The 15,760-nt window shown below is 41.1% G+C and overlaps 1 protein-coding gene across 22 annotated transcripts in view; it reads right to left on the reverse strand.

Moving 5' to 3' along the window:
- Window positions 1-15,760, reverse strand: part of CELF4 (CUGBP Elav-like family member 4) — a 1,454,628-nt gene that overhangs the window by 1,346,990 nt on the left and 91,878 nt on the right. The window lies entirely within an intron of this gene.

Consider the following 15,760-nt stretch of genomic DNA (forward strand, 5'->3'; position numbering starts at 1 on the left):
GCACTTTGCATTGTATCAGCATTAAAGTCATTCTGTACTGCATGGAACCTCCACTGACTGCAGCTACAAGGTATAAACTGCATTCCATTTCAGTATAATACAGATGAGATCATGGCCACTAATGGAATTCCTAAGCACAGAACTGGAAATAAGAAATATGTTTAAAAGCTCAAAGCTTAGAGGGAAATTAGGTCATCAAAGTTTTGACAGCCATCGTACCACATCCTCCGGGTTTAGGCTGAGCTCAGTGTCTCTGTGCTTAATGCTAGTAATTGGAATATTGTAATGAACTACAGCAGAATGCAACTATGTAGAATACTGTATTAGACCTCAGAAAATAAAAAAATGCAGTTATACAACATACAGTATACTATAATTAACTTACATATAGTACAACTATGTAACATACTTTATCTAAGTTCAGTAAAATGTATTCATCCTGCATGCACAAACATCAAACTACAGCTAAAACTTTTTTTTTTTTTTTCATTTTGGATAACCCCTATCAGATTTTTTTTCCCCCATCTGTTTCCCATTGCGGGGATTTCTCTTCACTTCCTGTTTCATAGCCAAACAGGAAGTGAGCAGAAATCCATGCAAATTAAAGTGATACTAAAGCCTTGTTTTGTTTTTTAAATAACATAATTACATAGTTACATAGTAGGTGAGGTCGAAAAAAGACACAAGTCCATCAAGTCCAACCTATGTGTGTGATTATATCTCAGTATTACATTGTATATCCCTGTATGTTGTGGTCGTTCAGGTGTTTATCTAATAGTTTCTTGAAACTATTGATGCTCCCCGCTGAGACCACCGCCTGTGGAAGGGAATTCCACATCCTTGCCGCTCTTACAGTAAAGAACCCTCTACGTAGTTTAAGGTTAAACCTCTTTTCTTCTCATTTTAATGAGTGGCCACGTGTCTTGTTAAACTTCCTTCTGCGAAAAAGTTTTATCCCTATTGTGGGGTCACCAGTATGGTATTTGTATATTGAAATCATATCCCCTCTCAAGCGTCTCTTCTCCAGAGAGAATAAGTTCAGTGCTCGCAACCTTTCCTCATAACTAAGATCCTTCAGACCCTTTATTAGCTTTGTTGCCCTTCTTTGTACTCGCTCCATTTCCAGTACGTCCTTCCTGAGGACTGGTGCCCAGAACTGGACAGCATGCTCTAGGTGCGGCCGGACCAGAGTCTTGTAGAGCGGGAGAATAAGAAACATGTTATATTTACCTGCTTTGTTCAGTTGGTTTTGCAGAGAGCAACCCCGATCCTCCTCTTCTCAGGTCCCTCGCCGGCGCTCCTGGCTCCTCCCTCCTGCTGAGTGCCCCTCCCCCTCAGCAAGCAGCTTGTTCTTTGGGCACCCAAGCAGGCACGCTTCCGACCCACGGCTCTGTTCGGCCCCCCGCCACCTCCATCTTCTGATTGGCTCGCTGGCTGTGATTGACAAAAGCCAATCAGGAGTGTTAGTCCCCGGAGAGAGGCAAGGCTCTCATGGACATCGCTGGATCAAGAGGGGCCTCAGGTAAGTAATAGAGGGGTTTGGGGGGCTCCTGAACATAGAACGCGTGAAGATAAAGAAAACCTTGTGCCTATACAACCACTTTAAGGGAATTCCTTGGGGACCCCCAGGTCACCAAAACGAATGTCCCCGTTGGAAGATTTCCCCTCTATCACTTTTCTGGGGACAACCCAAAACTTAGGATTTTCTTTTACTTTCACTTTCAATGATAATGGTAAACAGGACAAATAGAGAGGGGGGATCTCCTTAACGGGGGGCACAGACAGCAAAAAAAAAACCTGACAAGCATTCAAATCCCTCCCCACTCTATCCAAAACAAAAAAAAAATCTTTTGCTTTTAGTTGTACTTTAAGTGTAGTTATACAGATACCGTATACATCCTATCAAACCACAGTACACTGGACACCTGACCATCACACCTATATAAGCATGTTGGACTTCCAATTCCAAAACTATGGGCATTAATATGGAGTTGGTCCCCTTTACTCCTGTTTGTGGCTGTAATATCCTTCACTCTTCAAGGAAAATTTTCCAGGAGATGCTGGAGTGTGTCTGTACGCATGTATCTTCAATCAGCAAAAAGGACATTTGTGAGGTCAGGTACTGATGTTGGATGAGAAGACCTGGCTCACTATCATTTTTACAAATCATCTCAAAGGTATTCAGTAGGGTTTAGGTAAAGACTTTGTGTAGGACACTTGAGATATTCAATATACCAAACTCATGAAACCAATTCTTTTTTGAGCTGGCTTTATGGAGCTGAATTTATTCATAATCAACCAAAAAAGTATTTGTAGATCTGATACTGTTTTGGATGAGAAGACCTGGCTTACAATTGGTGTTACAATTCATCTCAAAGGTATTCGGTAGGTTTTAGGTCAGGACTTTGTGCAGGACACTTGAGCTCTCCCACACGAAACTCCTCAAACCATGTATTTTTGGAGCTGGATTTATGGAGCTGCATTTATTCCAAATAAGCCATTAGAGTATTTGTAGGTCAGGTACTGATGTTGGACAAGAAGATCTGGCTCACCATCATTGTTAACAATTCATCTCATTGGTATTCAGTAGGGTTTAGTTAAAGACTTTGTCTAGGACACTTGAGCTACTAAACACCAAACTCATCAAACTATGTCTTTTTTAAGCTGGCTTTATGGAGCTGAATTTATGCCCAATCAGCCAAAAGAGTATTTGTAGATCAAGTACTGATTTTGGATGAGAAGACCTGGCTCACGATTGGTGTTCCAATTATTTTCAATTTTTTCAGTTTTTCAGTAGGGTTTAGGTCAAGGCTCTTTGTGCTTTGTGTCACAGTCATGCTGGAACAGAAAACACCTCGGTGATCACTGCCAATTTGAGTTCCAATTTTTTTATCCCCAAAGTGTTTAGTGGGGTTAAGGTAAGAGTCTTGCACAGACCACTCAAGTGACCGCGCAATTGTCAGCTAAAGCAACGCAGTGCCGTATCACAAAAAATGGCCTGGTCATTAAGGGGGCAAACCCTTCCGGGGTTGAAGTGGTTTAAGTCTCGTTTTTTTTTTTCTTTCTTTGGAAAATAACAAACATGCCTATACTTACCTGCTCCATGCAGTGGTTTTGCACAGAGCAGCCTAGATCCTCTTCTTCTCGGGTCCCACACCGGCGCTCCTGGCCCCTCCCTCCTCCCACCACAGCAAGCAGCTTGCTATGGGGGAACCCGAGCCGCAGCTCTGTGTGTCCATTCAGACATGGAGCCGTGGCTTGCCCCCCACGCCCCCATGGGGCTCCACTGCTGTCTCAGCCAATGAGGAGGGAGAGTCCCGGACAGCCAAGACTCTTGTGCAACATTGCTGGATCGGGATGGGGCTCCGATAAGTATTAGGGGGGCTGAGGGGGGCTGAGGGGGGGCTGCTGCCCCCTGCCTTTAGAACCACTTTAAGGCTATGAGAACATTTTCTACTCCTTTAGGAAATTAAAAAAAATATTTAATAATATATACTGTATATGTATATACATGCAGTATATTTTTTTTGCATCATTTCTACTCTAAGTTCATGCAATCCATTAAACATCCAATTCTATTCCAAGGCAACCATGCACAATAATGTATTTCCAACTTTATTTAATGCATGCATGCCTTATATACACACCATGAATCCTTAGTGCACTCAGCAGAATGTAGTCATGCTTTATATAGCACCCAAAGTCCATGCAAATTGCATAATGCAATAGAAGCATTCAGTTGATAATGCATACAGTCTCAGTACAATGCACTCTGTATGGTATATATTGTTATATTTATGCAGTATAGATTGCTTGCACTATCAGTCAATGTCAAAATAAGCTTTGCTGGCACAAAAGAAATGACATCTTTCATTGCCAACATTGGAATTACTGGAAAGAGTTCATAACGATAATGGGTCCATGCAATGTATACATCCCCCCCCATCTTAATTTCAATGCAAACATGCAGCATGCAGTCACCAACCATGCTGCATTGCACCCATGATGTGTCTATGTCTTGTAGCTGTTTTTGCAGTACATTTGTCATAGTATCCATGCAGTGTTTAATAGGTGGAGACCTACTATAGCCGTTTTGCACAGGTGGGTTTTTGAATACCATTTGTATTATTATGAATCCAAAAAAATTGTAAGTCCTTGCAATGCATGCAGATTTCTTCTTTTTTTTTTTTTTTTAGCCCTTAGCCAATAGACCTGGTGGACCATGCTCTTCATGGTCAGCCAAAGCCAACCCACAAGTCCTGGGTGAGAGCCTCTCCCAAAATGGAACCTAGGGACCACCCCCCCCCCCCTGGCTTCGTGGTAGACCTAAAGACCCCCACCCTACAACCCCAGGTGATAAGACACACACATATAAGTGCTGCAAGTGAAGAAAAATAACCATCAAGCTGTCAGAAATCCAGTGAGCTCCTAATTTTCTGTTGTTGGCCACCAACGCTCCCTCTGCTGTACTTAAATTCCAAGCAGTGTTGTCAGCCCTGTCCCCTGCTGGACTACAGAAGCCCACCTATCCTTGCCCCTCTACGGCCCTCTCCATGATATCTTCCCTATGCTGCTGCCTTGACTCCCAACATTCTGCCTTCCTACATGTGTAAGAAAGGGAGTCTTGAGAGATGTAGTTCTGGGTGGTGGGTGCCTATGCTGCAAGGCCCAGCCACTGCACAGGTACTGACATCCTTTTTTAAATTTATTTTTTCATCATGTTTGTGTCACTGAACTTATATATGTGTTTCTTATCACCTGGGGTTGTAGGGTGGGGGTCTTTGTGTCTACCACAAAGCCTAGGGGGGAGGATGTGTGGCCCCTAGGTTCCTTTTTTTGGGAGAGGCTCTTACCCAGGACTTGTGGCTCGGCTTTGGCTGACCACCAGGAACAGGGTCCACCAGGTTTTTTGGCTAAGTGGACCTGAGAGTGCCTTACCCTCGTCAGGAGTCTTGATCCCCAGGAAAGGGGGGGTCAAGGAAGGGTCCTTACTTTTTAGGAGAGGACCATTTGACACACCCTAAGTGCACTTTTTTGTGCACTTTTTTGGTTCACTTTTAGTGTTTTGTTTTTGCACACCCCAGGCTCAAAAGAGAGTTCTAAGTACATGTCTATGTCAGTAGGAACTGACCTTCCAACAGCTACCCTTGCTAAAATGGTTATCAGCCTGGTGATGGCGTCTAAGGAGGTATTAAAAGCTGTTTCTCACTATAGGGGACAAGGTAAAAGAAAAACATAGATGGGCCGTGACTTAGAGTGGTTAGGGAAGCCTGGGTACATTTTAGTAGTGTGTGAACAAATTCTTTAAGAGATTCTTAGAAACCACACAACCACTATGACACAATGTCTTCCAGCATTCAAACCAACAAAGCCATTCCTGTAGAGTTAATTATCGATCCTCATATCCACGTGTAAAGGGGGCTTGTGAATGGAAGAGCACCGCTTCTTCTCTTCCAGAACAACAATTCACTTGCTTGAGGCTTTAACTCTCTGCCAACTTATGCCCTCTACATGCCAGAGGCCTCCTCACAACATTTCCGCTCATTAAAATATATATCCCAAAAGGAAGGAATGTCTACAGTACACAGAAGTAGAATTGCAGCACTTTACTGATGGTAGTTAAAAGATGCCAAAAACAGTCACATCACGCAGACATACTATCCGGGGTCACTTGACAGTACATTGTCAACCACATATAGGGGATGATCCGCGGCAGTCACATGTGAAAGCATCCTGTATGGTTTTAATAGACACAATGCATTAAAACACTCACATGGAGGTATCTTTAAAATGGCATAATTTAGACCAGTGGTACGTCAGTCTCCTGTACAAGCTGGCAGCATCCGAATCCTTCCTGTGGGGCCGGGCAGTCAGATATTCCTCGGTGGTGTTGCCACCTTGTGGGGATAATTACAATAGCCATATAAAAAAGCTGTCCACAGCCCGTACATGTTCTGCTTGAAAAAGGAGCGCGCAGTACCTCTATCTCACCACTGCGCACGCTCTGAAACGCGTTGCATCATACCCGTGATGTCATCCCGCCGTATGCTGCACTCCAGCCCTCTTCCTAGGCCCGCTGACTGCGTTCCAAGCCTCTCCTTGGTTCCTGCCCGAAAGATGAAAGTAATCCGGCTAACAGGAAGCTGATCTGACTGCCGGCCCCACAGGAAGGATTCGGATGCTGCCCGCTTGTACAGGAGACTGACACTCCACTGGTCTACCTTATGCCGTTTTAAAGATGTGAGTGTTTTAATGCATTGTGTCTATTAAAACCATACAGTTTTACTTAAGTGGCGCTTTTTCTCTTTGTTCCCTTCTTTACATGTCCTGGAGTTTGCTTCAACTCCCTTTGCAAGGCTGCCCTAAGTATCGTAAGACTGTTACTCACACCAGAGCAATACAGCTCAAAGGACTCCAGTTTGGACTTACATTTCCATTAAATGTTACAGTATTTGCACCACTACCCCTGTATAAATGTGAAAACATCCAGCAGCACTTATAGCAAGACTTTTTCCCCAACTTAGTCTCTCCCCACCCAGGGTCAATTACACTCACTCAGAGGTTCTGATACTCCTTAGGCTGTCTGTGTCCAGTCACTGTTCCTTGCAGATAGTCCCACTGAGATAAGATCACTCAAGACACCTCTAGCTGGGTGCACCTCTCCCAGGTCCTTGAGGGGTATATCCATTCCTCACTCCAGGGAATGCTTGGCCTAGGCCTAAAAAGCCTTTTGCAACCCGCCCTAGCTTACACCACCATAAGGGCCAGGTAAACTACAGCTGGCTCTTCTGGGTGCAGGTCCACCTCTCCCAGCCCTCCAACCCTGTTGAGAATCTCTACTTGCTGACTACATCTGCCGGATGGTTGGGTCTCTGGTTCTCATGCCCCAACTGCACCTCCCAACCTGGCTTATATGTGGGCACTGACTTTGCCATTACATCACTACAGGAGGGTCCTATCACCTGATTACACCATTCTCTGTAAACACACTCTCTTCTAGGACATAGCAACCTAGTGGAAGACTAGCTAACTGCACCTGCTTACACACATATTATATTCTTATGAAAAAAAGGAATTTTTTTGCTCATCGAAATCTGTAGATGTTTCCTAACCATGAGATTCCAACCTAAATTGTAATCGCTTTGGTTATACGCACTGGATCCACTCTGCATAAAGCAAGCATGACAAAATACATGAGATTTTCTCTCATACATCTGCCAAGTAACACCCTTGGTTCCCTCAGTCAGTCTAACAATTTAAAACGGTATTAATTCTTCGTTTTTTTAAGCACATTCAGCAACTGATTTAATCACGTACTGAGTATATGGCTTCTTTATCTTTTAATTCTTGTCTATGTTCCAGTTTTATCTGGTGCCATGCAGCGTCCTATGTAACCACATTTGCATGCAGGGACTAGAGTTATGTCTCCCTGCATCAATAGAAACACACAGCCTCATAGCCTAGGACATCAAGACACTCCCCCTGCTCCTCCTCCTGCCCCAAATGACCAGAGACTGCACTGTCCTCTGTTAACTCCTTCCTGTAAAGTTCACAGGAATTTCAACGCTGTCAATCAGAGCGAGCGAGGAGGGAGTGGGGGCGGGGCCAAGTTCTGCACTGTGTGTCTTATGGACACTTAGTACGGGGCTCAGGAGCGAGCACACATGAATGTCCTCTATAGCAAGTGGCCTACTATGGGGGCACTCAGTGGGGGAGGGGTGGAGCTTGGAGCACCAGCAGGAGACCCGAGAAAAGGAGGATTGAGGCTGTTCTGTGCAAAACCACTTCACAGAGCAGGTAAGTATGACGTGTTTGTTATTTAAAAATAAAAAAGAGCCTTTACTATTACTGTAAGCTAAAAACATGGAGGGCTTAAAAATACTTTAAATGAGACCAGAAATGTTTCTCTGGTCATTATACCTGGACTTCTCCACATAACGGTCTGCGTGAACGTTTCACTTTCTCAAACTCAAATACTCCAATTGGCAGAATCCCTTAAATATTTGGAGTCCATGCACATTTTTTTTAGCATGTTAAAATACATAATTGTACTTCATTAACATGTGTTAAGGCAGCCCGAAGAAATTACTAAACTGCCAATGCACCAAAACTCACCAAAACGCACCAAAAATGAGGTATGTATCAACATTTGTATTGCAATGCACAGCAACACACCTTAGTGTGTCGGGGTGCTTTTCCAGATGGCAAACTAAAACTGTAAAGGGGTCTTAGACTTCTCGGTACTCTTTGTACCATGTGGTATTATTCATTACTGACTCACATAGAGCACCCTGCCCACATATAACATGCCGTTTGTAAAAGGAATATTTTACAGTGGACCTCTATATATCATATGCAGTGTCTTTGTAATGCAGTCATACAGTATTTATTATATCCATCTTTGTAATGCAGTCATGCAATTTATATCATATGCAATATCTTTGTAATGCAGTCATGCAGTATAAATTGTATGCAATGTTGTTGTAATGCAGTCATACAGTATCTATTATATCCAATCTTGTTGTAATGCAGTCATGCAGTATATATCATATGCAATGTTGTTTGACCGCAGTCATGCAGTATATATTGCATGCAATATCTTTGTAATGGAGTCATGCAGTGTATATTGTCTATTATCAGTATATTAGATCTATTATCTGTAGAGGATATAATGTGCAACCTCAGGGAAATGCACTCATGAATTATATATTATGTGCAGCTTCAATGCATTGCAGACATGCAGTATATAATGCACGCAAGCTCCCTGTCACGCATTTATGTCAGATACATTGTATGCTACATCTCTGTAATCCAGGCATGCAGTATATGTATTGTATGCAACAACATCATTTAAACTAGATTGGACCCTGTCCTCCAGGCATGCAGGATACATTGTATGCAACACTTATGTGAGCTAAGCATGCAGTATATATTGCATGCAACCTTTGCACAGTGCAGTCATGCAATTTATATGGTATGCAATGTCTTTGTAATGCAGTCATACAGTATACATTATATGCAATGTCTTTGTAATGTAGTATATATGGTATGCAACCCTCTTTGTAATGCGGTCATGCAATTTATATCATATGCAATGCCTTTGTAATGCAGTCATGCAATTTATTTCATATGCAATGTCTTTGTAATTCAGTCATGCAGCATATATTGTATGCAATGTCTTTGTAATGCAGTCATATAGTATATATTATAACCAATCTCATTGTAATGCAGTCATGCAGTATATATTGAATGCAAGGTCTTTTTAATGCAGTCATGCAGTAAATATCATATGCAGTGTCTTTGTAATGCAGTCATACAGTATCTTATTATATCCAATCTCGTTGTAATGCAGTCATGCAGTATATATCATATGCAATGTTTTTTGAATGCAGTCATGCAGTATATATTGCATGCAATATCTTTGTAATGCAGTCATGCAGTATATATTGCATGCAATGTTATTGTAATGCAGCCATGCAGTATATATTGCATGCAATGTCTTTTTAATGCAGTCATGCAGTATATATTGCATGCAATGTCTTTTTAATGCAGTCATGCAGTATATATTGTATGCTATGTCTTTGTAATGCAGTCATGCAGTATATATTGTATGCTATGTCTTTGTAATGCAGTCATGCAGTATATATTGCATGCAATGTTATTGTAATGCAGTCATGCAGTATATATTGTATGCAATGTCTTTGTAATGCAGCCATTCAGTATATATTGTATGCAATGTCTTTGTAATGCAGTCATGCAGTATATATTGCATGCAATGTTATTGTAATGCAGTTATGCAGTATATATTGCATGTAATGTTATTGTAATGCAGCCATGCAGTATATATTGCATGCAATATCTTTGTAATGCAGTCATGCAGTATATATTGCATGCAATATCTTTGTAATGCAGTCATGCAGTATATATCGTATGCAATGTTGTTGTAATGCAGTCATGCACTATATATAGCGTATGCAATGCTGTTGTAATGCAGGCATGCACTGTATATTGTATGCAATATCTTGGATGCAATTTAATTGTGCAGTATATATTGTGTGCATGCTCTGTGCAATGCAATATTGCATGCAGCCTTTGAACAATGCTCTAGTGCATTATATATTGCATGCAACCTTTGGTACAGTGTAGTCATGTGTTATATATTGCCTGCAATCTTTGAATATCGCAGTCATGCAGTATATATTGCATGCGATGTTAGTACAATGCAGTCAGGTTGTATGCATTGCATGTGACTTTTGTGGAATGCATTCATGTAGTATATAAGTGCACATGTCATGCAAGCTCAGTGTAATACACTCATAGTGTACTGTATATATTATGTGCAGCCACTGTGTAATGCAGTCATAGCATGAGTTGTAGAAACACAACAGCCCATTTATTTTTGTTTTGTAGTGCACTCCTCACAGCCACGGCTCTAAAACCCATGTGCTGCAGTGGTGCCATAAATGCAAAGTCCTAACACAGAGGTATCACCAACACAACACCAAAGAGAAATATAAGCAAAACATTTATTTGCCAACCGTTTGACAAAATAGTGTTTTTTTTCAGGCCAATGACGACCCCTTCCCCAGGCAGGTAATACTTCTGTTTGGAAAAACTCAACAGGCACATTGGCCTAGTGTAGCTCCTTAAGGCCCATTTACACTGCTGCATTTAAACACATGTTTTGTGATGCGCTAAAATAAGTGTTCAACTTCCCCATCATAAAAAAAGTGTCTGTTCTCATTTCAGCACTGCAATTCATTTTGTGGGGTTTTAGTGAGTTGGGAGGCCCATAGAAGTCAAAAGCAGTGTATTAAATCGCATATAACATTTGATGCATCAGTCATTATTAACAAGCCTTGATCAACGGTTAAATCCATCCACTCCAATTTCTAAATTCAAAGCACATATGAAGAAAAAGCACATTGCCGCCAGACAACACCCCTCCCTAATGCTACACAAAGAATGTACCTCTACACACATGCATAGATCGATCTTTTAGGAAAAGCAGTCGATGATCAAACAATTTAGGCCTTGTGACAGACCCAACCAGGACAGGGGCTTTTGGAGGGGACTGCAGGTCTTGCCTAATGACTATGGTCCCTGGCTTTTGAGGGAGCTACAAGGATTCAGGAAGATGTCCTTTTAGATAACACAAGATGACATTACTACATTTAACAGTCAAGGAAGCCATGATGGTCTGTGTAGGTGTAGTCAGCAGTCCGCGTTTTGGCCATTCCTGCCTGGGTACATACTGCTCTAAATACCACAGCAGCTGTCAGACTCTCAAAGAGGCACTATTCCATCCACTGACACCAGCGATGGGGCATAATTCCTCCCACTGCCCATTGGTCACAATTGTTCCCAATGTCACCAACAATGGGGCACAATTCCTTCCAGTGAGACCAACGATGGGGCACAATTCCTCCCACTGACATCAATGATGGTTTACTATTCCTCCCAATGACACCAATGATGGGACACTATTCCTCCCAATGACACCAATGATGGGACACTATTCCTCCCACTGACACCAACGATGGGTCACTATTCCTTCCAATGACATCAATGATGGGGCACAATTCCTCCCAATGACACCAACAATGGGGCACTATTCCTCCTACTGACATCAATGATGGGACATTGTTTGCTCCCACTTATTCCAGGGTATTTTCTACTCCCAATGACCACAGTCCGGCCCCCCTAAAGCCTGAAGTACAGTAAACTGTTTAGAAAGTTTGGAGACCCCGATTTAGGACATCATCCAATTATTATTGTTATCCCCACCATATTATCTCTTCCCTTGTTTGTTACTTTGTGTATTCAGTTATAATTTGTAACTTTTTTTTTTATTGTTTTATTGATCACTTTGATCATTTGCTTCTCATAATATATTTATTGCTTTTTATTGGATGATGTTATTATCGTTGATCATTTGCATTTAGATTCCACCTCATTTATTATTTAAACCCCTGGAGTAAAGTCCTTTTTTTTTTATAATTCTCTGCAGTATATAGCATATCATATGTAGCCTCAGGGCAGAGTAGTCACGCAGTAATTATTGCATGCAGCCTCTGTTAAATGCCCAGTGCAGCCTTTATGCAATGTACCCCTGCAGTACATTGTGCACTCATGCTCTTTATCATGAACACATGTGCTATAAATTTCATTTAACTTGTGTGTAGGGTACACATGATCTGTAAACTGCATGCAACTTGTGTGTAGGGCACATATGACCTGTAAACTGCATGCAACTTGTGTGTAGGGCACATATGACCTGCAAACTGCATGCAACTTGTGTGTTGGGTACATATAACCTGCAGACTGCATGGAACTTGTGTGTGGGGCACATATGACTTTTAAACTGCATGTCCCTTGTGTGTAGGGTACATATGACCTGCAAACTGCATGCAACTTGTGTGTAGGGCACCTATGACCTGTAAACTGCATGCAACTTGTGTGTAGGGAACATATGGCCTGTAAACTGCATGCAACTTGTGTGTAGGGCATATATGACCTGCAAACTGCATGCAACTTGTGTGTAGGACACTTATGACCTGTAAACTGCATGCAACTTGTGTGTAGGGTACATATGACCTGCAAACTGCATGCAAATTGTGTGTAGGGCATATATGACCTGCAAACTGCATGCAACTTGTGTGTAGGGTACATATGACCTGCAAACTGCATGCAAATTGTGTGTAGGACATATATGACCTGCAAACTGCATGCAAATTGTGTGTAGGGCACGTATGACCTGCAAACTGCATGCAACTTGTGTGTAGGGCACCTATGACCTGAAAACTGCATGCAACCTGTGTGTAGGGTACATATGAGCTGCAAACTGCATGCAAATTTTGTGTAAGGTACATGTGACCTGCAAACTGCATGCAACTTGTGTGTAGGGTACATGTGACCTACAAACTGCATGCAACTTGAGTGTGGGGCATATATGACCTGCAAACTGCATGCAACTTGTGTGTAGGGCACCTATGACCTGTAAACTGCATGCAACTTGTGTGTAGGGTACATATGACCTGCAAACTGCATGCAACTTGTGTGCAGGGTACATATGACCTGAAAACTGCATGCAACTTGTGTGTGTAGGGCATGTATGACCTGTAAACTGCATGCAACTTGTGTGTGGGCCACATATGACCTGTAAACTGCATGCAACTTGTGTGTAGGGTACATATGACCTACAAACTGCATACGAATTGTGTGTAAGGTACATGTGACCTGCAAACTACATGCAAATTGTGTGTAGGGTATATATGACCTGCAAACTGCATGCGACTTGTGTGTAGGGCACGTATGACCTGTAAACTGCATGCAACTTGTGTGTAGGGCACATATGACCTGTAAACTGCATGCAACTTGTGTGTAGGGTACTTATGACCTGCAAACTGCATGCAAATTGTGTGTAGGGTACATATGACCTACAAACTGCATGCAATTTGTGTGTGGGGCATATATGACCTGCAAACTGCATGCAACTTGTGTGTAGGGCACGTATGACCTGTAAACTGCATGCAACTTGTGTGTAGGGCACATATGACCTGTAAACTGCATGCAACTTGTGTGTAGGGTATGTATGAGCTGCAAACTGCATACAAATTGTGTGTAAGGTACATGTGACCTGCAAACTGCATGCTACTTGTGTGTAGGGTACTTATGACATGCAAACTGCATGCAAATTGTGTGTAGAGTACATATGACCTGCAAACTACATGCAACTTGTGTGTAGGGCACATATGACCTGTAAACTGCATGCAACTTGTGTGTAGGGCACATATGACCTGTAAACTGCATGCAACTTGTGTGTAGGGTACATATGAGTTTCAAACTGCATGCGACTTGTGTGTAGGGTACATACGACCTGCAAACTGCATGCACCTTGTGTGTAGGGTACATATGACCTGCAAACTGCATGCAACTTGTGTGTAGGATAATTATGACCTGCAAAGTGAATGCAAATTGCATTGTGTTTAGGGTACATATGACCTGCAAACTGCATGTAACTTGTTGTGTGTAGGGTACATATGACCTGCAAACTGCATGCAACTTGTGTGTAGGGTACTTATGACCTGCAAACTGCATGCAACTTCTGTGTCATGCACCCATACAATGCACACTACATGCCATTTATGTTTAATGCATGAATTGTGTGTAAAACATGCTAACATGCTACCTTGGTGTAATGCACACATACAGCACAAACTGCATGCCACTTCTGTTTTATGCATACATGCGGTTTATGTTGCATGCAACTTCTGTGTCATGCAATCATGTAACCTCTATGCCAATGATGGCGAACCTTGGCACCCCAGATAATTTGGAACTACATTTACCATGATGCTCATGCACTCTGCAGTGTAGTGGAGCATCATGGGAAATGTAGTTCCAAAACATCTGGGGTGCCAAGGTTCGCCATCACTGCTCTATGCAATACTACTAAGCAGTGGGTATTGCATGCAATGTGCTGTGTTCATAGTTTGCATTCTCAGGGCAATGCAGTCATGCAATTTTTAATAACAGGCACCTGTATAGTACATTCATGCACTACCGGTTGATAGAGCCTGTTGACTTAGCTCAGGGGTAGGCATGTGCATTTCGTTTCGTTCCGAATCGAAATTCGGACGAATTTTTCATTATTCGGAAATTCGGATGCATCCGAATTTCCGAATGACAAAAGTAAAGAATTTAAACGAATCCGAAAAAAAAACGAACGAATTCGAATCGAATTCGAAAACATATTCGAATCGAATTCGAAAACATATTCGAATCGAATTCGAAAACATATTCGAATCGAATTCGAAAACATATTCGAAAACATATTCGAATTGAATTCGAAAACATGATGCTATTCTTTTATACTTTCTATTCTATCCTAATCTTTTCTATTGGAATTCGATTTCATTCTATACGAATTTCAAATTTCGCAAAATGGTTATATATAGTTTACTTTTTCAAATTCAGTTATTGTTTTTTTCGAATTTGATAGTTTTTTCGAATGTGGTAGAAATTTTTCGAATTTGACAGTTTTTTTCGAATGTGGTAGAATTTTTTCGAATTTGACAGTTTTTTTCGAATGTGGTAGAATTTTTTCGAAATTGATAGTTTTTTCAAATGTAGTAAGAATTTTTTCGAATTTGACAGTTTTTTTCGAATGTGGTAGAATTTTTTCGAATTTGATAGTTTTTTCAAATGTAGTAAGAATTTTTTCGAATTTTATAGTTTTTTTCGAATGTGGTAGAAATTTTTCGAATTTGACAGTTTTTTTCGAATGTGGTAGAATTTTTTCGAATTTGATAGTTTTTTCAAATGTAGTAAGAATTTTTTCGAATTTGATAGTTTTTTTCGAATGTGGTAGAAATTTTTCGAATTTGACAGTTTTTTTCGAATGTGGTAGAATTTTTTCGAATCTGATAGTTTTTTCAAATGTAGTAAGAATTTTTTCGAATTTGATAGTTTTTTTCGAATGTGGTAGAAATTTTTCGAATTTGACAGTTTTTTTCGAATGTGGTAGAATTTTTTCGAATTTGATAGTTTTTTCAAATGTAGTAAGAATTTTTTCGAATTTGACAGTTTTTTTCGAATGTGGTAGAATTTTTTCGAATTTGATAGTTTTTTCAAATGTAGTAAGAATTTTTTCGAATTTGATAGTTTTTTTCGAATGTGGTAGAAATTTTTCGAATTTGACAGTTTTTTTAGAATGTGGTAGAATTTTTTCGAATTTGATAGTTTTTTTCGAATGTGG

This window comes from Aquarana catesbeiana, linkage group LG01, assembly GCF_042186555.1.
Source record: "Aquarana catesbeiana isolate 2022-GZ linkage group LG01, ASM4218655v1, whole genome shotgun sequence".
Lineage (NCBI taxonomy): Eukaryota > Metazoa > Chordata > Amphibia > Anura > Ranidae > Aquarana > Aquarana catesbeiana.